This window comes from Elgaria multicarinata, chromosome 6, assembly GCF_023053635.1.
Source record: "Elgaria multicarinata webbii isolate HBS135686 ecotype San Diego chromosome 6, rElgMul1.1.pri, whole genome shotgun sequence".
Classification (NCBI taxonomy): Eukaryota; Metazoa; Chordata; class Lepidosauria; order Squamata; family Anguidae; genus Elgaria; species Elgaria multicarinata.
Genome location: NC_086176.1, coordinates 74,294,729 through 74,319,010, shown reverse-complemented (window position 1 = coordinate 74,319,010; position 24,282 = coordinate 74,294,729). Strand labels below are relative to the sequence as shown.

Below are 24,282 nucleotides of genomic sequence, written 5' to 3'. Positions count from 1 at the left end.
CTGCTGTGATGTTAAACTGACAAACTACAGTAAACCAGAAGGTCAAATCATGGTTTGAGATAAGTCTGCAAGCCACAATTTGCACAAGCTGTCATTTGGTATGATGCATGAAATGGCAAAAAGTGTCACACTGAACAAATCCATTTCCGCTGCTGGTTTATGATACACCAGTTATTGTGGTATTATCAATTAGCATTCCAATGAAATCTAACTTACATTAATATTAGTGAAAAGCGTGTAATGGGCAGGGTTGGAGGTTTGTTTTTTGTTTAAAGATGCTTTAGCATTCCACATCCTATCACTATTTTCCTGGTCCTCATCCCTTAAGCTTTCACTCCCTCCTCAATCCCACTTCCAAAATATGAAGCCAAGACGTTTGTTGGAAGCATCAAAGTTTTAGAAATACATCATATTTTTAAACGTAAAAATATTATTATAGAGATGCATATTTTAAACATGTTCACCCACAAATGACATGACAATGTGATTCCCTATAAATTAGTCACAGTTCAAGATCAAACTGCAGGAATATTATTAATTAATTAATTAATTTATTACATTTTTATACCGCCCGATAGCCGAAGCTCTCTGGGTGGTTCACAAAAATTAAAACCACAATAAAACAACCAACAGGTTAAAAGCACAATTAGAAAACATATTAGAAAACATATGTTCTATACCTATGTCTTACTTATTATTTATTTATTAGTTGCATTTTTAATCTGTCTAATAAACAACAAATAGTTAGAAATATAAAATAAAATACAAATATTTAAAAGAATAAAATACAATACTTTCTTTTCTGATACTTAATGGTGATATCCATTCCACAAACTCAAGTAGTGCTAGCGGAGTTCCACGGAATCTTCCTGATGTTCAATGAGCTGCACAACCAGTTGTGCAAACATGACGCACAACCGATTGTACAAGAGTAATGTGCCAGAGTGATGCAGAATTGGTTGTGTAAGTGTGCTTGCAAAAAGAACTTTAGTTGGATTCTCTTCTTGCACATAGTTTAGATCACTTGTACTAGCAGAATTACAGAATTGGATATTGCCCAATATCTTAATAGCAAATAAAGTGGGTTTCTTCTTTTGTTGTGTGCATTGCTTTTCTTTATAAATTGAGTTGGTTGAGTGAGCCATACAGCATTTAAACACCCCAAAATACTTTGATGATACAGGTCAAGAGTCAAATTTGTTCTGAAGACCTTAAAAATGTAGTCACAAAAGACAGTATTTATAAATCAGCAATCTAGAGATGTTTATGTATTAGCAATGATTTGGTGAACAGTTAAAAGCAATACATTTCAAAAGATGACAATATACTAGTTTAGAAAACAAAGAAACCTTGATATAGGTCACATTGCTCCCTTAGTTTATCCATGCTTTTAAGGGTGTTGCTCCCTGTGAAAATACTAATCAAGCAATCATGTTCCTAATGATCCCTACTATTTGGATAACAGACATCAAACTATATGCCATTACTAAGATTTCCTCAGTGTTTATTTTATAGAAACAAAAATCATTTAGGTGTACTAAATGGTTGTATAATACTGGAGTTGTAGACCTCTAGGATATACAGGCTTTTGTTCAAACCATGTTGTTGCAGCAGCATTCTTTCCAGCAAATTTGACCATATAAGAGGACCATGAAACTATCATTCAGTTCAATAATTACTAAGTAAACAATAATCCAGCCTCGAGTCAAAACTGCTTTCTGTTCTTACTTATTCCTCTTCAGTTTAGATTCCCAGATCTAAGCGTATCTTGATTCATCATCAAATCTTGTGTGGAAAGAATGCTATCAAAATAACAAAAACCATACCACTTTCTTATATCTCTAAAGCTCAATAGGGATTTCTTTGGGAGATCCTGAAGCTATTTTTCTTTACAAATATTTTAACAAGACCAACTTGTACCTTCTTGAATGCACATCTGTTCTAAATTTTCTCCCTTAACGGGAAGGGCCACTATACCCTCCTCAGTCCCACTGCACTCTCTGCTTTGGAGCTTAAAGGAAATTTGTTGACATATTCTAAGGGAAGCATAGACAAAACAGCATAGGAAAAAGGAGGCAGCCAGAAGGATAAGGATTCAGGTTTTCCTTAAACTAATTCCACATGCCCCATGAACCATTAGCTGTTTTTTATTTCCTGTTCCAAAGATTTGCAGAGAAAATAATCTGGCCTAGAGAAAAGCTACACTTTTTCCCAGTAAGGTGGTGCGTTAGCAAATAGAACACGTGAGCCACCTTCAGCGAACTAAAGTCCTTAATAATCCATTTTTTCAAACACTACTGGTATTTCCTGTCCAAATAAAGATGGCCTGTAACTGGAATCAATTTTATCATCTGAATGGCTACAAGTGCCAACTTTCTGGAAATAATTGTCTTTTAAGTTCTGGGTAAAAGTGCAAACAACAGTGTTACAGCTATTTAATTTCCATTGTATGTTTGTGTGTGGTAAGTTTAACAAAAGCAAGATATTTTGAGCAGGGGAGCAGAGTAGAATAAAGTATTAGAGTTGTCAGGTTAATCTTGTTACTTGTCTGGAATTCACAAAAAGCAAAAGGAATTCAGTGGGGGTGAATGGTATAGATCTGTTTCTTAAGCTACTTCACACTAAGCTTCATAATGTGGTGTAATATGCTACATAGTAAAATAGAACATATAGATCTCAGTTGATTCAACATGTAATCCATAAAAACCCAAATTATTATAATTCAAGACAATACAATTCGTTTCAAGCTTGGTATTCTGACCATTTACTTGCCATTTCTACCATTCGTTTCAACATTTATGCCCTGAAAACTAGAGTAGAGACACTGAGTGGAAACCAGAAATCCATGATTTGCCCTTCAAAATATTAAAGCTTGAATAACTATATTAACAAGTAACGCATATATTCACTGCAAAGGTATTACAATCTTAAAATCTGATTAATAACTTTCTAAAATTCCCAAGAATCCAAAAAAATTTCTAACCTAGGCTCTTGCTGAGCAGAAGAAGAATAACAACCCATTAAACTGCCATAAAAATCTACTTATAAAAGTTAAATATACATTGCAATAATGACTTAATGCACACCCATCTGACAGATGGATTATGAATAACAATCAGATCCTTACGGGGCTTGACATGTAATCACAGGTAAACAAAATTAATTCTTATCAAAGTGCACATCCTTTTAGCTTAGACTATTGGTCAAATCAGCCAAGATCAAAACATACATGAAACTAGTTGCATGAGTCCAAGGGGGATTTAGAATTCTTTTGCTCAAACAAGAAGTCACATGGCAAGGTGAGAGCTTGCTTTTAAAATGGAGAGAGGTTTCCAAAGCACTTTGCAATATTACACAGAGGCTGCCTGTTAAAAAGAAGGGGGAAAAGGGAGGGTGCAAGAAAATGGGCAAGCTCCTTCTGTGAGCCAAAACAACTCCTTCGAACATTGTCTTAATAAATAATTACATCTGGGGGGGAAATCACATTGATGAGTAGATGGCAATTTACATCACTGCTGATTACAAATTTTTGAATAAACAAGAGGCTTATGTTTAATAAAATGTGATGAGACGTATGGTGAAGAATCTTTCAGGAAGGCAATTTGTGGCAAAGTCCAGGACATTACAGACTATGGGCATGGCCAAACGAGGGGGGCTCAGGGGGATGATCTCGTGATTTTATGATGGCGAGATCATCCCCCTCGTCGACACGCAGCATGTGACATTGTGCCCGCCATTTTGGATTTTTTGTTTTTAAAGGAAAAGGAGCACACAAGCGCTCGAATTGAACAGTATTTTTTTTTTAAAAAAAAACACTCCTCGCACTCCCCCCACCCCACTCCCGAGGGGCACAGAGCTCCTGAGGAGCTCCGTGTCCTGTGCCTGGTTCCCGGCTCCTCATGTTTACTTGCAAGGAGCCGGGACAAAACAGAGACAGTGGACCACACGTCCCACGGTCTCGGGATCATCCTGAGACCGTGGGAAAACCCGGGATAGAAGGGTAGGGGGATATCCTGGGGAAAGGGAGGAATCATCCCTCCCTGCTCCCAGGATGCCCTGTGCGTCATGTGGATGCCCAGGGGCGATCCACGGGATATCACCCCCTCTAGCCATGAGGAATGCCCTATAAGCTCCAATTAATCCTGCAGTGGGAAGGAAGTCTGCTGTCAAGTAAGAACAAATTAGAAACCTATTAGTTACAGATAAATCAAGTATAGCATAGAATTTTAAAATTCCCAGTTTTTGCATTGGAGGCATAAGGCATAGTACAGTGACAGCAGCTATGCACAAAAAATGTCAGCCTAAATACAAAAACCCTACCAAAGGAAATAGTGGCTGATGTAATTTCTTTCTTTTTCAAGCATATGCAATAGAATAATAGAACAGTAGAGTTGGAAGAGGCCTATAAGGCCATTGCAGGATGTGAGCATACGAACAGTAGCTATAAAAATACACAAATACATTGTAAAATGGTAAAGAAATTAACTTACAATTCTATTGCTCAATTGAGTTTAGGGTTGCAGGAAGGGGAGGGAGAAAGAGGAATTTGGGTCAGGGAGTTCAAATCATTTGTCAAGCAGCGTACATACACATCACACACACACACCATGTACTTGAAATGGAGGTTGTCCAAGTTACAGTATATGCAACTTTCATAAAGATCCATTAAAATGCATTACAAGTTGAGCAAATACATCAATGGATCTAGAAAAGGTATGTGAGGAGGACTGGTGAAAACTTTGTAAGGAATTAAGGCGCATCTAATAGTTTGATATCCATTATGGATGCTCTATATAGCTTCTCAAAAGAAGATAAAATGGGTTTGAATCAGACTTTATGACATCTAAAACTTGATCTACACTACCAGCCTTTATTTAGTGCAGTGTTACCTGACCAACAGCCCAATTCTAAGGTTTCTGAACTGGCATCTATACCACCAATGTGACATCACAAACCTTACCTGTTGCAGGTAAGGTTCATAGATTTGGCCCATTAAGTAAATAGGTACTATTGGAAAATAAGGGGGTGGGGAACAAGCTGGTGCCTATGTGATGCAAAACAGAGGGCACTTTCTTAACAAATTTAGTCAGCAGGGTAGTGTGCAAGCTGAAGCTGGCATAAAAATGAGGCTATTATGCAGCTTGAAAGAGGTACTGTGGCAATGATGGGTATAAGAATGCCTGGAATACTTTCACTATATGTGAAGTTCTTTGCTTGCTGGGTTAAAGAAGACAGTAAGTCTGATAATGCATTTTGTGTATAACAAATGCTTGCCAATGAGAATGAAACAAGCCAAGATTCACAGAATGATGATACATCCCTCATGGATATACTGTGTACAAACCTGAGCAGAAGAGCAGATGTATTATCTACAGGGTCTGAATAAGACATATATAATATTTAGAAGGAAATGTGCTACGGAAAATGAATGGGCACTTGCAGCTTATGCATTCTAAGAACTCCAGCTTTACTTTTATTTTTATACTGCTTCTGTTACATGAAAGCAAAGCAGTTTATAACAGATGAACTCCAATAGAAAGTACACATTGCAAGGAATGAGCGAATTGGATCCAAATTCATGAAAAAGGCACATTTTGGGAGTGGGAAGTTGCATTTTAAAATGCACACTTTTCAAAAATGTACATTTTTACAATTTAGTCAAGGGGGGAAATACACACTTTTAAAAAATACACAGAGAAATGCACATCTTTCTTTCAAGATGCACACTTTCCCTGTTTGAACGAGCCAAAAAATAGATAAAAAACAAAAACGGGAGCAGGGGGTGAAATGAGCCTGTAACTGCATTTCTGTGAATTCTAGTGAGCTTGAAAATTACCGGTTCTTCCATACCTATCCATCTGCAAATTTAAATCCCTGCGAACGTGGACTGAGGGACAGGATCTTGCGATCAGCATATCACGAGATCCTCCCCCTCCCCCTCCCCCTCCACCCCCTCTGGTGTAGACGTGCCCACAGTTTCCTTGCCCAAGTACAACATGACATGTCAGTCAACTCTAATGACAATATCTGAATTTACCATTCTAGTTCAGTGTAGTACAGCAAGTATCAAAATAATAATACTAATTTCTTGTATCACACACTCCAGCAGTGCTTACAAGGGACATGAACATGTTCAGGCCAAGGCAGTCATTTATCACGTCACATTTTTAACCTCTGAGCTACTGGCACTGAAAACAGGTTCTGGTGCTATGTCCTTGTTCTAAATTATGCCCTGATTCTGTATCTTAAATTCTTCAGTATTTAGAGGACAGCAAACTTTGAAAGATGGATCAAATAAAAGTTGGTACACAGACTTCCAGATCTTCAAGGTCTTATTTTAAAGATAAGTCCAGATTTGATTCCCCTTTATAAAAGAGGAGTTAATATGTGCCATATAAGTATGATAAATGCAAGCAATTGCAGTATACATCTAACTCACATGTTTTCTACAATGATGGGACAGTTTGGGCCCCGGTAAAAATGTTTCTTTCCTGAAACTAGTACTTATGGCTTATTCTTGCAAGTCTCACAAAGGAGCATCACCGACTACAATATAAGAATTCAATGACAGCACTCATCTTCAACATTTGTCAGCTAGGTTTTGTATTATTTATTGTCTAGTAAATAAAGTTTAAATGCATTTTCAGCCTCGGTTACAAACTATCTACCCATTTTCAGTTCAACAGCAGGGAATAAAAGCTGCCATCATTTGATGTCTTTCCCTCCTCTATTCTTTGTGCCTTCTTTCCATGGATTTCATTATAGCTACTGGAGGTATACATTGTCAGATCTAGGGCACAGCAATACTAAGTAAACAGGGGGGAGGGTTGTGAAATTTTTATGATCCTTGGAACTGGAGTAGAAGATCGAACATATTCAACTTCTTGCATTCTTTCTTCCCAATTCCTCAACAGAAAACTTTTTTTAAAAAGAGAAGGATCTTTTCTTCTCTAGCCTAACAGATTATTTCCACTTTATTAACATGCACCTCTGAGATTCTTGCAGGTTTGCTGAAGATTGGGTGGTTACAGACTTTACACCAGATTCCAGACAGGGCTGACTTGATTAGATTACTCTATACTGAATGGCTAGCAGCTGAAAATGCAGGTTGCTTACCTGTAACTGTAGTTCTTCGAGTGGTCATCTATGCATTCACACATATGGGCTTTGCGCCTGCGCAGAGACCGAACCGGAACCTTCTATAGCTAAGTGGAACGTTTTTGGCGGGAACCCCTCCCCCACGCTACTGCGCATGTCCATGGGGTTCCCGCCCTTACCTCAGTTTACAGGAGTCCGACATTGTGCCCCCATAAACATGAGTGTAAATTAAATAAAGTACATTCCACATATAACTGTGTCATTTGTAAGTTTCACACCACCAAGTGGGGATGGTGGGTGGGTTGTGTGAATGCATAGATGACCACTCGAAGAACTACAGTTACAGGTAAGCAACCTGCATTTCTTCATCGTGGTCTCTATGCATCACACATATGGGCGAGTAGCAAGCTGACATACCTTGGAGGTGGGTTGGTGCATCACCCTAGGACTTCAGAGAGCACTGTTCTTCCGAAAGAGCAGTCCTGTCGAGCATGAGTGTCCAAATTGTAATGCTTGACAAATGTGGATGGCGTGGACCAGGTTGCAGCCTTACAAACATCTGTCAATGGGACACCTCTGTTGAAGGCAACAGATGTTGATACAGCTCTTGTAGAATGAGCTGTCACAGGTTGTTGTAGCTTTAGCTTTGAGAGAGCATAAGCGAGTTCAATTGTTTCAACAATCCAGCGTGACAATCGCTGGCATGACACAGGTAGACCCTTGGATGGCTCTCCATAACAAACAAATAACTGCTTTGTTTTCCTAAAACTCTCAGTCCTCGCCTTGTAAAAGGCGAGAGCCCTTCTTACGTCGAGCGTGTGCAACGACGCATCCAGCGGTGTTGCTGGATTTGGGAAGAAGGCTGGTAGGATGATGTGTTGAGACAGATGAAAGGTTGATACTACTTTAGGCAGGAAAGTTAGATCTGGGCGTAGTACAACCTTGTCTCTATGGAAAATTGTATAGGGTGCGTCTATTCTGAGAGCTCTAAGCTCACTAGCACGCCTTGCAGATGTTATGGCCACTAGAAAGACAGTCTTGAACGTCAAAAGTCTGAGATCTGTCGTGGCCATGGGCTCAAAGGGATCTTTTGTCAGTGATTGCAGCACAACTGACAGACTCCATGATGGAATGATGTCCCTGACCATCGGTATCGTGTTTTTGAGCCCTTTCAGGAATTTCTTCGATGTCGGGTGCGTGAAAGGTGAGAACCCATCCACACCTTTATGAGAAGCTGTGATAGCGGCTAGGTGGACTCTAATTGATGTGAGTTTGAGTCCTTGCTGGTAAAGTGTCAATAGGTACTTGAGAATTATTTGAATAGAGCAAGAGTCTGCTACTTGATCATTCTCTGATGCAAACTTTAGGAATCTTTGCCACTTCGCTTCGTAAGACTTCCTTGTTGAGGGCTTTAGTGATGCCAACAGAATGTGGTCTATCGTTAAATCTCCGGTACGGAAAGAGGCCTGGGAGTTATCCTCCACACCGTCATCTTGAGTATTGAAAGGTTTGCATGTCGAACCTTGCCCTGATGTCGAGACAACAGGGTCGGTATCGACGGGAGTCTGATGTAGTTCTCTTTCGACAGACGAAGGATGTGGGGAAACCAAGACTGTCGAGGCCACCAAGGTGTGATCAGAATGCAATCTGTTCTGTCCGCTTGGATCTTGGCTACGACCTTCGTCAAAAGAGGGAACGGGGGGAACATATAAAGAAGTTCTCCTTTCCACGTTCTGATGAACGCATCTCCTATAGAGTTCTCTCCTCTTCCTGCTCTGCTGCAGAACCTGGAACATGCTGCATTTTCTTCAGTAGCGAAGACATCGACAGCAGGTTGCCCCCAGTACCGAAAGAGGTTTTCTCTTGTCTCGGTGTCGAGCTCCCACTCGTGGTCGGCGTGGAAGGACCTGCTGAGGAAGTCCGCGATGATGTTGTCCTTTCCCGCTATGTGGATCGCAGTCAGGTAAGTATTTCTCTTTATGCACCAGTTCCAAATTCTGAGCGTCAATCGAGTCAGAGGGTTCCACCCTGCCTGTTGATGTAGGCAACCACTGTGGTGTTGTACGTCGCGATGAGAACATTTTGTCCCTCGATAATCTGTACAAAAGTCTTTAATGCGTTCTCTACTGCCAAGAGCTCCAAATGATTTATGTGCTCTTCCTTTTGGCGAGGAGGCCAACGGCCCTGGGCAGTAAGGGAGTTGCAATGCGCTCCCCATCTGATCCGAGAGGCATCTGTCGTAATCGTTACCGAAGGTGTCTCTGGTTGGAAGGGAACTCCTTCTAACAGATTTCCCATCGAGAGCCAACACTTCAGGGATGCTCGTACTTGTCTGGGGATCGACAGGTAAGTTCGACGGGGGGCTCGTCAAAGGTCGAACGTCCTCAAAAAACAACTCTGTAAGATCCTCATACGCAGTCTGGTGAATTTGATCACTGCGGTGGTCGCTGCCATTAGACCTAGCAGTCTTTGGATTGTCCATGCCGAGACTTTTAAACGGCTCTCGGTAACGATGATCAGATCCCGAAGGGTCTCTGCTCTGGACGAGGGCAGGTATGCTCTCCCGTCCCGAGACGATAGGGTTACCCCTATAAAGTCCAATTTGTGATGTGGGGTCAAGATGGATTTCTCCTCGTTGACCCATAAACCTAACGAGTCTAACAGGTTGAGAGTAGTCAGTATATCCTTCTGGAGCGTGTAACTGTTGTCCGCTACCAGAAGCCAATAGTCTAAGTATGGGTATATGTAAATTCCCTTTTGTCTTAGATGGGCGCACACCACAGCCATCACCTTCGTGAAGACCCTCGGTGCCGTGGCCAATCCGAATGGAAGGACGGTGAATTGGAATTGGAGCATGTCGATTAAAAATCACAGGTAAGCTTGATGCTACTTCCTGATGGAAATATGGAAGTACGCATCCTTCAGATCCACCACAGCGAACCAAACCCCTTTGTGTAGCAGCTGAAGAATGGATGCCACCGTTGTCATACGGAATTTTTTGGGGGTGATGTATTTGTTTAAATGCCTTAAGTCCATAATCAGTCGAAGACCTCCATCTTTCTTCGGGACCGTGAAGTAGCGCGAGAAAAAACCCTGGTTGACTTCCTCTGCGGGTACGGGAGAAATGGCTCCCTTCGCTAGTAGAGTTTGTACCTCAAGAAGCAGAGGAGGGGATGGCGCTGTTACTCTCACTCCTGAAGAAGGAGGGAGGACATCGAGCTCGATGGCATACCCCGACTTGATGATAGTGAGCACCCAGGAGTCAGATGTTATTGACTCCCGTTGGTGGTAAAAGGGTGCTAGGCGGTTCATGAAAGGTAATGGATCTGGAACTAAGAAGTCAAACCCGCTGCTTCTTATTGAAGTTGGGTTGACGTTTGTCTTGTTGGAAGCGACCCTGATAGGGTCTCTTCCTCTGGAGTTGGTGCTGTTGCTGCCTCGGTTGTCCTTGGTATTGAGGACGCTGTTGCTGTTGTTGTTGTAGAGGTGGCCTCGTCCATCGTCTCGGTTTGTATTGTACCGGAGGAGCAGAAAATCCCATCTTTTTTGCCGTTGTGCATGCCTTGTAAATAGAATCTAAAGTGTCATCAGTTTTCGTGTTGAACAACCCCTCTCCATCGAAGGGCATGTTCTCGATTCTGGACTTAGTCTCGTAAGTTAAGTTGGCAGACCTTAGCCATGCGTGTCTTCTCAAGGATACAGCACCCATCATGCTCTTTGAATGACAGTCGACTTGATGCCTCGCTGTCGATAACTGTTGCTTCGCTATGGCCGAGGCTTCAGCCTGAAAAACTCTAGCCAACTCTCTCTTGTCTTCTGGGAGGTAATCACATAGTGAAACTACTTTCTCCCAGAGGAAGAGTTGGTATCGAGCCATCATTGCCTGGTAAGTAGAGGCTCGAATACCAAGAGATGCAGAAGAATAAACTCTTCTGCCTGTTAGGTCTAACTTCCTTCCTTCTTTATCAACGGGGGCGGAATGAACCCTTTGAGACTGACCCTGGGCTGATTCTATTACAATAGAATTGGGTTTTGGATGTTGCGCTAAAAACCCCGCATCCCCCTCTTGAATACGGTAAAGTGTTTCTAATCTCCTTGATGTAGCTGGAGTAGAAGCTGGTGTCTTCCATGATAGTTGTGCTGTTTGTTTCAAAGCAGGTGGAAGAGGGATGGCCACTGCTGCGTTCATTTTAGTACGGAAAACATCGTAAATGGGATCATCCATAGGTTCATCCGATTGCTGAATGTCCAAACCGAGTGCTTGGGCCATTCTTAGCATATGCTCGGAGAATCTACCCATGTCTTCCGACGGTGACGACAGATCCTGTGTGTGTATGGTATCCTCTGGTGACGGTACCGATGGCGTAATTGATATTCTGGACTCGGGGTCGGATGGATAATCATCCTCGGGTGAGGACAACGTAATTAGATTCAGTTGCTCATGCTCTGGGTCCAATTGTTGAGTCGGTACCGTGGCGGTTGTAACAGCCGGTATCAAAGAAGCGCGTCGATGAGTCGATGTAGGAGAAACTTGATGGGATGGAGGTGGCGGTAATGGTATCTGGAATACCCTCGATGTTGGTGGTGGTTGCGCAAAATAAGACTCAGGAGGGTATTGACAACCCTGATCATGATGAAAGTATCTTCGCGGTCAATAGTAGTCCCAGTCATAATAATCATGCCTTGACTGGTGCTCAGAATATTGGGAAGCTCTGTCCCACTCATGTCTTGGCGTGCGCTCTGTAACTGTCGGTCTTGGCGATGGTTGTGACAGAGGAATGATCTCCTCGGTCTCTAAGAGCCCCACAGGGTCTCTAAAAGAAGATAGACTTGGAGGGCGGGTCGGTAGCGTGGTTGTCGGTACCGATTGAGGTTTCGGTAACGACCTCGGTCTCGGTACCGAGACAGTTGCGGAAGCTGTCGGTACGAACGGCGGGGTCGAATGACTTTGAGTCGGTTTAGAGGGTCGGGGGCTTGGTGAGGGCTTTCCCGCGTCCCTTTTCTTTTTCTTCTTCTTCTTCTCTATCTCAGAGGAAGACTTAGGAGTTCGGACCTTTTTTGTGATCTTCTTGGCCGCGGAAGTCGCTAACGACCGTCCAGGCGTGAGGGGTATCAATGCCCTACTATTCGCTCTGGTTTCATCGCACACTTTGGTGCTACAGTCTGCAACGGACTTTTCAGAAGTCATTTTGTCCATTCTCGGCATGTCTGTAGCTCTGAGAGCTTTCTCCCACAAAATGGTGCGAAGGCGATCTGTTCTGTTCTTTCTGGTTTGCTTGGTAAATGCCATGCAATGATGGCAGGCCTCAACTTTGTGGCCTTCGCCCAAACAAAGAACGCACAGGGAGTGCCCATCTGTAGGGGGGAGCTTAGCCCCGCACTTAATGCATTTACGAAAAGGGGCCTTCACTGCCATGCGGCTCAGGCGCCCGCGACGAAAAGTCGCTGAGGAGAATTTAACTAACAACAATTTTTTATATATATATAGATAAAGAGAAGAGAAGAAATACGGAGAATAGAAGAAGAAAGGGAGAATTTAAGAGATTTAGGGAAGAGAACTCGGAGAAAAACGCTAGAGGTTCAGTTCTATAGGTCTAGGCACAATGGCAGATGATGAAGAACTGAGGTAAGGGCGGGAACCCCAGGGACATGCGCAGTAGCGTGGGGGAGGGGTTCCCGCCAGAAACGTTCCACTTAGCTATAGAAGGTTCCGGTTCGGTCTCTGCGCAGGCGCAGAGCCCATATGTGTGATGCATAGAGACCACGATGAAGAAGAGTGAACCAGCTCCCTTGAAAGGTGATGTCTGATGATGTCAAAGATCTATTAAAGTCTGCGATGGCTCAGGTACACATACAAATCATGGCTACAGTTACCAAAAAAATGTGCAACCTGAATGTGTAAACAAGCCTCTAGAAAGCAAGACTGCTTAACACATAATTTTAGTCTACCAAAAAAATGATCTGAAACCTTTTAACGAGCAGAAACCCATGAAATTTTATTATTTTCACATGAAGCCTATTCATTCACACACCGAGAGAATCATCAGTGTATGTTCTGCTTCTGCTTTACCAATGAAATTTCATGGGCTAGCTACATAAAGAAGATCTGCTGCATTGGTAGGCCACATACCTAATAAATTTATTTTCCAGTTGGTGACCAGAGGCAGCCAAAGAAAGGGCAATGAAGGGTGCAATCCTATTCATGTTTAGACTGAAAAAAGTCCTACAACTCCCAGCATGGTAGGAATCGTAGGGCTTTTGTCTGTCTAAACATGTATAGCATTGTGCCCTAAAGATCTTAATCCATTTGGAGGTGGGTGGGTGGAAGAGGTGCAATTTGGACAGGGCTCGCTCATATCAATCAACACTAGGCTGCTGCAATCTGGGTAGGAAGGAAGCAAACCCTCTTCTCTGCACACCATTATGAACCAATAACAGAGCAAAAGGACTTTTTCTTAACAATGATAGGTCTGAAAGACAAATTTAAATACTACATTTTGTAGTTCAACTTGGGCAGATTCTACACTACTTCTTTAAAGTGTTTTAAAACACTTTATAACAATTTTGAGAACTGTTGGGGCCTAGGACACACTCCACATACAGTTGTCAAAACTGTTATAAAGCGCTTTAAAGTGCTTTAAAGCAGTAGTGTAGATCCGTCCATAATCTTCCTTTTAAAAGTGCCAGACAACGTTTAGAAAGTCCTCGCTACACAACCACACACAAAAATTGTATTGGGAAGTCTTCCCATACAGAGTGTTCACTATCAGATTTCCACTGGAGATCATCTTCATTCATTATCCAGATTTATTGTACAAAGGACTATCATTATATGTGCAATATTCCTTTTCTGGTCCTCCCCACCCCAAATGGGAGAGATTCAAAAACAGTTCAATTGCTACTGCAAAAAGCTTTAAGGTGAAGTAGGATTTACACATACTGGTCCTTCACCATATGCACAGTGAATACTGACATTCACTATATATTCTGGCCAATAAATAATAAATCCTGTGCATGTTTCAGCTGTATACATATTTTATCATATTTCTATGCAATGGTAATTTTACTTCACCAATATACTGTTGGAGAATAATGGAGAATCACTACCAAGGCTTATACAAAACACCAGAGAACACACTGAAAAAGTCACTAATGTACAAAGATTTCCCACCAAATCACTGCAAATAACTGTAAAATACCCTTATTGTGTTATGCTAAAATCATGTGAATATAAGGAAGTTCCCTTGGCAACCAGAGGCAGCAAATCCTGATTGGATGCAGGTTAAGTGTTTTGTCTGAAATTTCTTCACACTACAGGGAAAAGGAGCAGCATTCTTTGTTACAAGATTTTTCATAGAAGAAGGGGAGAGATAGGAAAAGAATCCTCCTTTTTTTGCCCTTCCATTGCTAGGAATGCGATCTCAGTACCCTAGAAATGCAGGGGTTTGCCCTGTCTGGAATAAGGAAACAGATGACAAACATGGAAACAATGAACTGAATGCAAAAGGAGGCTAAAAAACTGAGTAACAGCAACAAAAGAAGGAAATATGGAAGCTATGTTTGAAAGCATCTTTTAAACAACCTTATAATAAGATGAGGTCAATTAAAACGGAGAACAACAATTAGAGAAGCAGCACCTAGAATTATAGAAAGCATTGCTTTCATGGCTCAAGCCACCAATTTTCAAGTTACATAGAAAAGCTGCTTCTGTTTTAAGGGGAGAGTGCTGGTTGTTTCCAGTATAGGAGAGGAAGAAGCTAAGGGGGATCTACACTACTGCTTTAAAACGCTTTATAACAGTTTTGACAACTGTTGGGGCCCAGGACACACTGCATATACAGGTTTCAAAAGCTTTAAAGCGCTTTAAAAGCAGTAGTGTAGATCCCCCCCCCCCCCCATGCATGGACCTTCAGTGCTGCTCCTTGAGTTGTTCTACTTAGGGGCAAGACATAGTAGAAAACTCCCTCAGTCAGGCCCACTCCTAGTCTAGTTATGTGGACACAGGCTAACCCTATTTACACTTGGTGAGGATGCAGGCTAGGTGACTGGATGCAGGTTATGGTCTTATTCTGTCCATATCTGGTATCACAACTGGCATTTACATTGGGCAAGAACTCTGGCATGAAAGAGAAAGCAGCATGTGACACCTGTGTACTCAAGGGAGACCCTTCTTGACTGGCCTTTGCAGAAGCAAAACTAACCTTAAAATTGGGAAGTGGACAAAGCACATTCCTCTTGGTGCCATTATAGAGAGCAATCATCAGCCTTGTGCCATTCTTGTACCATGCTTGGTCTCCAGCATTTATTTGCTAAACACATTAGGAAGGCTTGTAATGCTATAGCCTGTTTGACTCCAGCTCTGGGTGCTGGCCTTCTGACTGTGGGCACAAAAATAATGCTCTATGTAGGACTGTAAGCTTAAAAATAAGTGCACTTTACATAGCATTACACTTAACTCAATACATACACTAATTTAATTATTTCCTAAGTAGGCTCCCTAATCTAATGAAATGACCCCCTATAGCAGATTATTATTCTTGAATACTATTATAAAGGTAACAAGTAAAAGAAAATTGCTTAAAATTGAAGTTATGGATGTTTAATGCAAAATTGGGGGGGATGATTTGTTTGGAGTAAGTAAGTGGGCAATACACTTTATTGTTATTAAGAGTTTCAGCCTGCTTCATTGCCAATATGAACATTTTTAATAATAAAAAAGTAATTAGGGTTGGGAGATTTAAGAGGAAAGAACTCTAAAACTATGACAGTGATGGCTTAATATTGCAAATTACAGTTTTTAGTACAGGTAATTTAGCATACCAAATCGCAGTTCTAATTTCTTTCCACAGGGCACAAGCAGAAGAAATGTACTTGTGGGGGAGGGTGCAAAATTGAAAAGGAAAGTCTCTTAAACAGAGAAGCCCTTGAAAAGATTAATAAATGTAACCTATCTACTGGAGAAAGTATTCTGAACATTCAGGAGGGCTAGATATTTCATCTACTAAAATTTAGAATCTAAATCATCATTGTCACTCTGCATATATTTCACAGAATATGTTTCTGAGGAATAATAGGAATGGGTATCCAAATGTATATATATATTATGCTGGTGTGTTAAAATATATATATCAAACAATGTTGATTATGCCAAGGAAGAAGCAGAAATCTCCCCTTGAGTAACATCTACAAAACTGAGTGATGAATGGAAAGAGTCACTACAAAATAGAGAAACTGAAAGTGTTGCTATTTGTTCATATATGTTGATTTATTCCTAAGGAAAAAAATCATCACCTTTAAAATCCAGAAAGCATCTTGCCATGACTTGTAGATAGCATTGGTGGTAGAGAAGTGATCTGGAGTAGGGATGGATGAACCTCTCAGGCTTAATTTGGGCTGGGGCCAGCAATTACGAACAAAAGTGAAGAATGCATGACAAAAAGTTCTTCCCCCTATTCTAATAACTCTAAGGTCATTTGAAATTCTTGTGGTTCTTCAGTGGCAGAGGAAACTACATTTCCCGGGGTGCCTGGCAACGTTTCAGGTGCTGGGGTTGGATGGGGAGAAGAATAAGGGTGTGTGTGTGAAGGCTTTCTTCCCTCCCTTGTAATTGCCCCAATGGTAGTGTTACTTGAATGGGTGGGAGGGAGCAAGGACATCATGCTTGAACTGAAGGGGTTATTACAAGCCACTGAGTTGTATATCTCAAGCCATGGAATTAGAACCTAATCTGAAGGTCACAGAATTCACCGTGTGATTCCCTGCTTTGGACATTACTGCTTAAGAATGGAAGGGTAACCCAACCCACTTACTGTAACAGCAAAAAAATGGCTCTGACTAGCTGTTGTGAGGAGGATTGAAGTGGGAAGGATGAGTCAGGGCCTTATCATCACATCCACTACCAAAACATTAGAGAATGACCCCTCTTTTGACTGTTTTAAGATCTTCAACTGCATATTGAATATATCTGTAGCATATTTTTAAATCCTGCCTTTCTTCTTCCCCATTTTGACACTCAAAGGCCATTCAACTGTCACACTTCAAATGTCATGTGGCTCCAGATACTTCATTAAAAAAGTTCTGTTACCTACAGTGAGCACTTGGGATAGAATAATCTATAAATATAGAAAACAATTCCTCAGGATGGTTGTTACACCATTCACCCTCCCCTCAAAAGCAATCTAGGGCTTGTTTAGTTGGTGGTGCATCTGTCAGTTTTCTGTCAAAGAGGACCAGCTGAGTAAGAAGGATTAAGGCCAAGGAATCAAACAATGACATTTTCTGGTTCAGTTCCTCTTTGGATTCAGCTGTGGCTGAAGTTGTTCTGGTTGCACCAAAGAATATAACTTGTTTTTAAGTGAACCACGTTAATGAACTACATATATCTTGGCCTTTGGCTTAAAAGGAACAATTCTGACAGCTACTGAAACTGGCTGAGTTCTACAGATGAGGAACTCATTCTTAGAGTGACCATATGAAAAGGAGGACAGCTGCATAGAAAAGAGAATTTCAGCAGGTGTCATTTCTATACATACAGAACCTGGTGAAATTCCCTCTTCATCACAACAGTTAAAGCGGCAGGAGCCCTGCTCTCTTTTGTACCTGGTCACTCTAGCTGTACTAGTCCTCATATTACTCTCAAAAAGGGCAAGCATTCAGCACCAGAGAAAGTAAATTGTACTCCTGCATAGAAGTACTTGGATGTTAAGTTCTTAAAAGAAAAATTGTCACCAGGTATAGGCCTTTTAATTTCCATAGCCTTTTATATGTTGTGTTTTAATTGGTGATTTAATCTTGGTCTGACACTGGTTTTGTTTTTCTGTTCTATTGTTTTAATGAGATTACAAATTGTTTTATTAAGTTCATTTCTCATTTGCTAGCCTTTGGGTTAAAGTGCTCTTTAAAACTATCACCAATTTTCAATTTATTGATATTTTTAGCCCCAATACAGCAGCATTTAAAGTGACCATTGATATAGTGTGTTATATTCTAGGTTATAGAAGAAAGGCTGGCTTTATACATCTACCTGTCAGGATCAAGCCCAGCATCCCTGGTGTGTATCCTGAATCAGACTCAAAGCAAGAAGGAGGAGGAGGAGGAGGAGGAGGAGGAGGAGGAGGAGGAGGAAGACCACCAGCCAAGATAGGAAGCGGAGGAGGAAATTCTCCAAGACTCTCCAGGAGTCAAGGAGGAATCTTTCCAGGAACTTATTGAACAGGAGGCTCAGGCTCAGAGATAATCCTCCCCATCCCTGGGAACTCAGTCTTTGTTGTCATTGGAGGGAACGAATTGACAGATCCCACAGTCCGCCACAGGGTCAAGCTGGCAGAGTTGAGAGGAGGTGGGAGGCAGTCTGCTAGGTTAGCCACTCGCCAGAGGTTATAACTTGAAGACCCGCCCTGAAGGAGTGTTTGTTAAAACCCTGTCAGGCACTGTGGAAAACTGTCCATTTAGTTGATAGGACATTTAGTTGGTAGGCTAATTAAACTTAGAGAATAGCTCTTAGAATTCACATTCCCTATTTAATGAATAAAGCTTAGTGGATTGCATGACAGATCTTTTTATTGTCTCACATTTCGGTGGGAGGGTTGAAATCATGACACTACCTGACTGAGGATCACCTTTTGCTCCAATGGGAGCCTTTTTTTGCTTAAATAGCAGCCCCAGCACCCCAATTTTGATCATTACCATAGCAGGTGGAAAACAGATTAAACCCCCATTCTCCATGCCAGGGTCCCAATCTGGATTGTGCCTCCTGTGCTGAAATTTATTTTTAAAAAGTCATTCATCAACTGCTGATTGTGTGAATAGTGGCATATCTAATTTGGCCCTTGGATTGGGGAGAACCGGGTCCCTGCTCAGCCACAAAGCTCACTGGGTGAAATTGGGCTAGTTGCATCTTATAGCCTAATTTACTTCATAAGATTATTGTGAGGATAAAATGGGAAATAGGGGAGAAAGACCCACATATGATACCTTGAGCACTTTTTAAGAAAGCTGGACTATAAATGTAATACATACTCACAAAATAATAAACGTGTGGCGCAGAGCGGTAAAGCAGCAGTTTCTGCAGCTGAAACTCTCTCCACGGCCTGAGTTCAATCCCAGCGGAAGCTAGTTTCAGGCAGCCTGCTCAGGTCGACTCAGCCTTCCATCCTCCCAAGGTTGGTAAAATGAGTACCCAGTTAGCTGGGGGGAAGTTAATAATGGCCAGGGAAGGCAACAGCAAACCACCCCGCTATAAGGCCTGCCAAGAAAACATCAGCGAAAGTTGGCGTCCCTCCAAGAGTCAGTAATGACTCAGTGCTTGCACAAGAGGTTCCTTTCCTTTCCTTTCCCTTCCAAGAGTTACAAACTTTCTAAGACATTTCAAAGGATTCCAAAAGCATATTCTTCTTGCAATTCATTACAACATTTAGTTTAGCAAGGCAACTTTATTATTAAAGAAAAGGAAAAATGAGTGTTTTTAAAGGTAGATCAGCATGTGTTCCGAAGATGACTTTTACTTATTGATTTTTCAATACCTTTAAAATGATTCTTACAAAAAGTGAATATGCAAGCCATGTGTTGCTAAAATCATTATTCCTGAGATCAAAAGCAATTTGCTAATGTAAAACGTTCTTTGGCTTCTACGTTCTGGACAGTGCTACCTAAGGAAATGAACAAAGTGAAAAAGAGAAGGGCAAACACTTAAATATTTCAGCTACCATGCCATTGATGTAAGATTTTTTTTAAAAAAAGTAATCAGGTTACATCTGAGCTCAATTACTTTACAAATAGCTTATCTATAAAATCAAATTAATCAATCACTTATGCAAGTTTATTTTCCCATGTGCTACCTAGAGATAAGCTGGTCTAATATTAGATTTCTACTGACATAACTGTGCATGCAGTCGGATCTGATTTGGTAAAACATGGCACAAAAGGCGACACATTTTCTCTGATATAGCACATTGAAAAATGGAAAGAAATTGCCGATGTATAAAATCCGACGAGTCAGATTCAAAGATTAAAGCTATGAAATCAACTCAGTGAAAACTTACTTGTTAAGTTACCCCAGGCACTAAACACTCCAACAAGCAAATCTAATACCCAGAGTAGTTATTTAGACAATCAATAAAAGGCATTGCACTATCAGACCACTACAGCTGTTTGCTGGCCTATCACATCACCGTAACTGTCCCCAAAATGTTCAAACACATGTTTTTCGATCAAAGAGATAGCAATTGTTAATAAAAGTTTTTAGTATTGTCATGCTTACATCTACAAGTCATTACCAATCCTGTATTTAGAAGATGTTTGTTTTCCACATTTTAAAATAAAGGTTTTATTGGGCCGGGGGGGGGGGGGGGAATCAGTTACGTAAAACGTGATAAAGTGTTCAACAACATATATATATATATATATATATATATATATATATATATCATCTGTATATATATCTCAAGTATATAACAATGAAGCATCCATACTTGAAGATTCTAGGTAATTTATGTCAAAACAAATAAAACATGTTCTGGAAACAGAGAACCATGAAACGAGTAGGAACTAGATATAAACAAGTGGGACCTGCAACAAGTTGCTGCAGCGAATCATCCTTCTTAAAAGGAGCGTTTTTCTTTACAGTTCCATCTAGCCATGCTCTGGAAGCAGGGAACTCCACTCTCTTTCTCTCCTGCCCCCAAATGTTCAATTTTTTCCCTTACCATCAACCCACTCTGTGGCTATTCTGCATACTCAGTCTTCATTGGGCTGTTTTACTGTTGGGCCTCATTGGTGATTTGCCCTCTTAGGTTGTTTTTGTTTTTTAAAATATTCTGTACTCTGAAAACCTTGGAGTTCCTAGGCGCATGCAGATACCTTCTCTCTCATTGGTCAGTGGGCTCGTTTGGGCTGCAAACTTGCTAGCACTCATCACCTGAGTTCAGTATTAGAGATGTGATTAACATTATGGAATTAGTGTTGATAAATATCTGTGGCACAGCGTTTCAAAAAATACTATACACAGGCAAATGATTTAAACTTCACATTTAGTTCAGCTCTGCTAATTAAAATGTCATGATCTATACATAGCTTCCAAGAACAACCAGAAAAACTCCTTTTTCCACAATGCAGAATCACCACAGAAATAGTTTGTGTGGGCTGTTTTTAAATGCATCAACCAATCTTCCGGTATATGACCATATTTGGAGGAGTAAGAAAGTAAATAAAGTTGGAGAATCATAGAATCATAGAATAGCAGAGTTGGAAGGGGCCTACAAGGCCATCGAGTCCAACCCCCTGCTCAATGCAGGAATCCACCCTAAAGCATCCCTGACAGATGGTTGTCCAGCTGCCTTTTGAATGCCGCTGGTGTGGGAGAGCCCACAACCTCCCTTGGTACCTGATTCCATTGTCGTACTGCTCTAATAGTCAGGAAGTTTTTCCTGATGTCCACCTGGAATCTGGCTTCCTTTAACTTGAGCCCGTTATTCCGTGTCCTACACTCTGGGAGGATCGAGAAGAGATCCTGGCCCTCCTCTGTGTGACAACCTTTTAAGTATTTGAAGAGTGCTATCATGTCTCCCCTCAATCTTCTCTTCTCCAGGCTAAACATGCCCAGTTCTTTCAGTCTCTCTTCATAGGGCTTTGTTGCCAGAAAGTAAATTAAGAAAATTATTTAGACATTCATAGTGAAATATACACCTTCCACTCTGCTGTATTGTTTTAAAAAATCATGTAATATGTATTTCCCTACATTCAGAGGGATGCTAAGAAAAATAATACGTACGTTCCTAAACACTTAATAAACTTAAGACACTACCTTAGTCATTACTTGCATTATACTTGGATTACTTAATAAAAGGATTACTGCTATCGACAGGAATTTGGACAAGAGGGAAAAAACTACTTGCATGAATGAGAGTAATGTATTCAGTAGTTTGAAAAAACCTCAGTCCCAAAGAGACTAGCATAAGTCCAAATGTGATCTCTCAATGCTGAACTCAGAATGGCTATTGCAAGTTAATTCAGAACCATACAGTGATGCTTTTGATGTCAATTGCACTGATGTGAGATCAGGAATGCTTGCTGCATGATGATGGATTTAGATTGTGTTTGCAAGTGATGCTTAGAATGTCTTTTAGCTATTAACACTTTAAAGAAAATGTTAATATGGCTAATTCTGTGTTTAACAGAAAAAAGACATTTTTTAAAAAATTGAATGACAGTCCCTAGAAATCCAGTTGCATAATTTGTAAAGACACATACCTAGATAGTGGTTGAATGCTTTTTAAGTATAATCGGCACCCATTTAAGTATGTTTTGAGAAAGTCAAAATTACAAGATTGAATTTTTTGGGCTAAGGAATGACAGAAACCAAAGAATTATTTGGTTTCCTTTTATTGAATCAAATTGCCCCATCTCCTCCTCTCTGCAGAGCCCCAGGGCCAACCAATGGGACCCAAATTGGAGATGGCTGTTGCCAAGATGGCTGCCTGGCAATCTGCCCCCCCCCAAAAAAAGGGGGGGAAAGGGAAGGCAGATATGCATACTACTCAGGAGGAAAAGATCTGGTGTTCCAAATTCCTAGGTTAGCAATATGACATTATTTCATGATTGAAGCTTGCAGCAAAACCATTCAGATGTGTACAGGAAAGAATAATGTCATGCATCTGCTGAATGTAAGAAAATAAAGAAATACTCAGAACATCATGTTTCAAAACATGGCCCTTAATTGTACTGAGGACTAACTGATGACAGTGAATTTTCTGAGACTTCAAATGTTTTCTGGCTGCTAGCCTACAAATTCTTCTATTTGTATAGAATTGTACATCTCTACTAGCAACAAAGGTCAAGGGCATAAATTAAGATACATTTTTGTCTTGCTTTCAAATAGAAAGGCATAGCTTTATTACAACAAAAGCACAAGAACATTTGTGAAGGTTAACTTTTTCTGTATTTAACATAAAGTGTTTTAAAAGAATCTGAATACCTCTTTCTATTAATTCTCTCATTTTAAAAGTTTTTTTTAAAATCATTTACATCACTGCACTTTTACTTCCCTCAAAGCAGCCTGGGCCAACTAATGCTATTTCTTCACTCTTACAAGTTCATTTGAATTTCTTCTCTGTGCCTCTTCCCTCCCCTCTAGGTACAACCATGTTGTTCTATTGCTTGCTTTAATATCTAAGAAAGTAAATAATTGTAGATGAGTAAGAAAATAAATTAAGTAATTTATTTAGAAATTCATAACTAATGAAATATACTTTGTACTACGTTACCTTGTAAAAAAATAATAATGTAATACATATATATTCCCCTACATTCAGAGAGATGTAAAGAAATAATAATAATCACATTCCTAAACAGTTAATAAACTTAAGACACTACCGGAGTTATTACTTGCATCGACCATGTTATCCTTCAAGGAACACATGAGAGGATTGGGAATTGGAGGCAGTGTGCTCCAGTGGGTCCGGTCCTACTCTCGGGCAGGTTCCAGATGGTGATGCTTGGGGATAGCTGCTCCTCAAAGAAGGAGCTATTGTATGGAGTACCACAAGGCAACATCCTATCCCCAATGCTGTTCAACATCCACATGAAACCACAGGGAAAGATCATCTGGAGGCATGGGGTGGGGTGCTATCAGTGTGCCGATGAAACTCAAATATATTTCTCAATGCCTTCATTAACAGTACCAGCTAAGGATAGTGTGTCTCCTCTGAATGAATGTTTGGAGGCAGTAATGGGCTGGATGAGGAAAAACAAACTGAAGCTGAATCCAGACAAGATGGAGGTGCTTATTGTCAAGGGCCCTAACCTGGGTTTGGAGGTGTGTCAATCAGTTCTGGATGGGGTTACATTCCCCCTGAAAGACTGCGTTCGCAGCTTGGAGGTGCTTCTGCATCCATCAGTCCAAATGCCAGTCCAGATAGATACGACAGCCAGGCATGCCTATTATCAGCTTCAGCTGATATGCCATCTGCACCCCTTCCTAGAGTTGGAACACCTAAAGACAGTAGTGCACACGCTGGTAACTTTGAGGCTCGACTTCTGCGCTGTGCTGTACATAGGGCTACCTTTGTAACTAGTTCAGAAACTTCAACTAGTTCAAAATATGGCAGCCAGGTTGGTCACTTGTACACCTAGGGGTGACAATATTACACCAATGTTAAAATCACTCCACTGACTGCCAATTCATTTCTG

At 40.9% G+C, this 24,282-nt stretch overlaps 1 protein-coding gene across 5 annotated transcripts in view; it reads right to left on the bottom strand.

Moving 5' to 3' along the window:
* Positions 1–24,282, bottom strand: part of MCTP1 (multiple C2 and transmembrane domain containing 1) — a 230,857-nt gene that overhangs the window by 5,902 nt on the left and 200,673 nt on the right. The window lies entirely within an intron of this gene.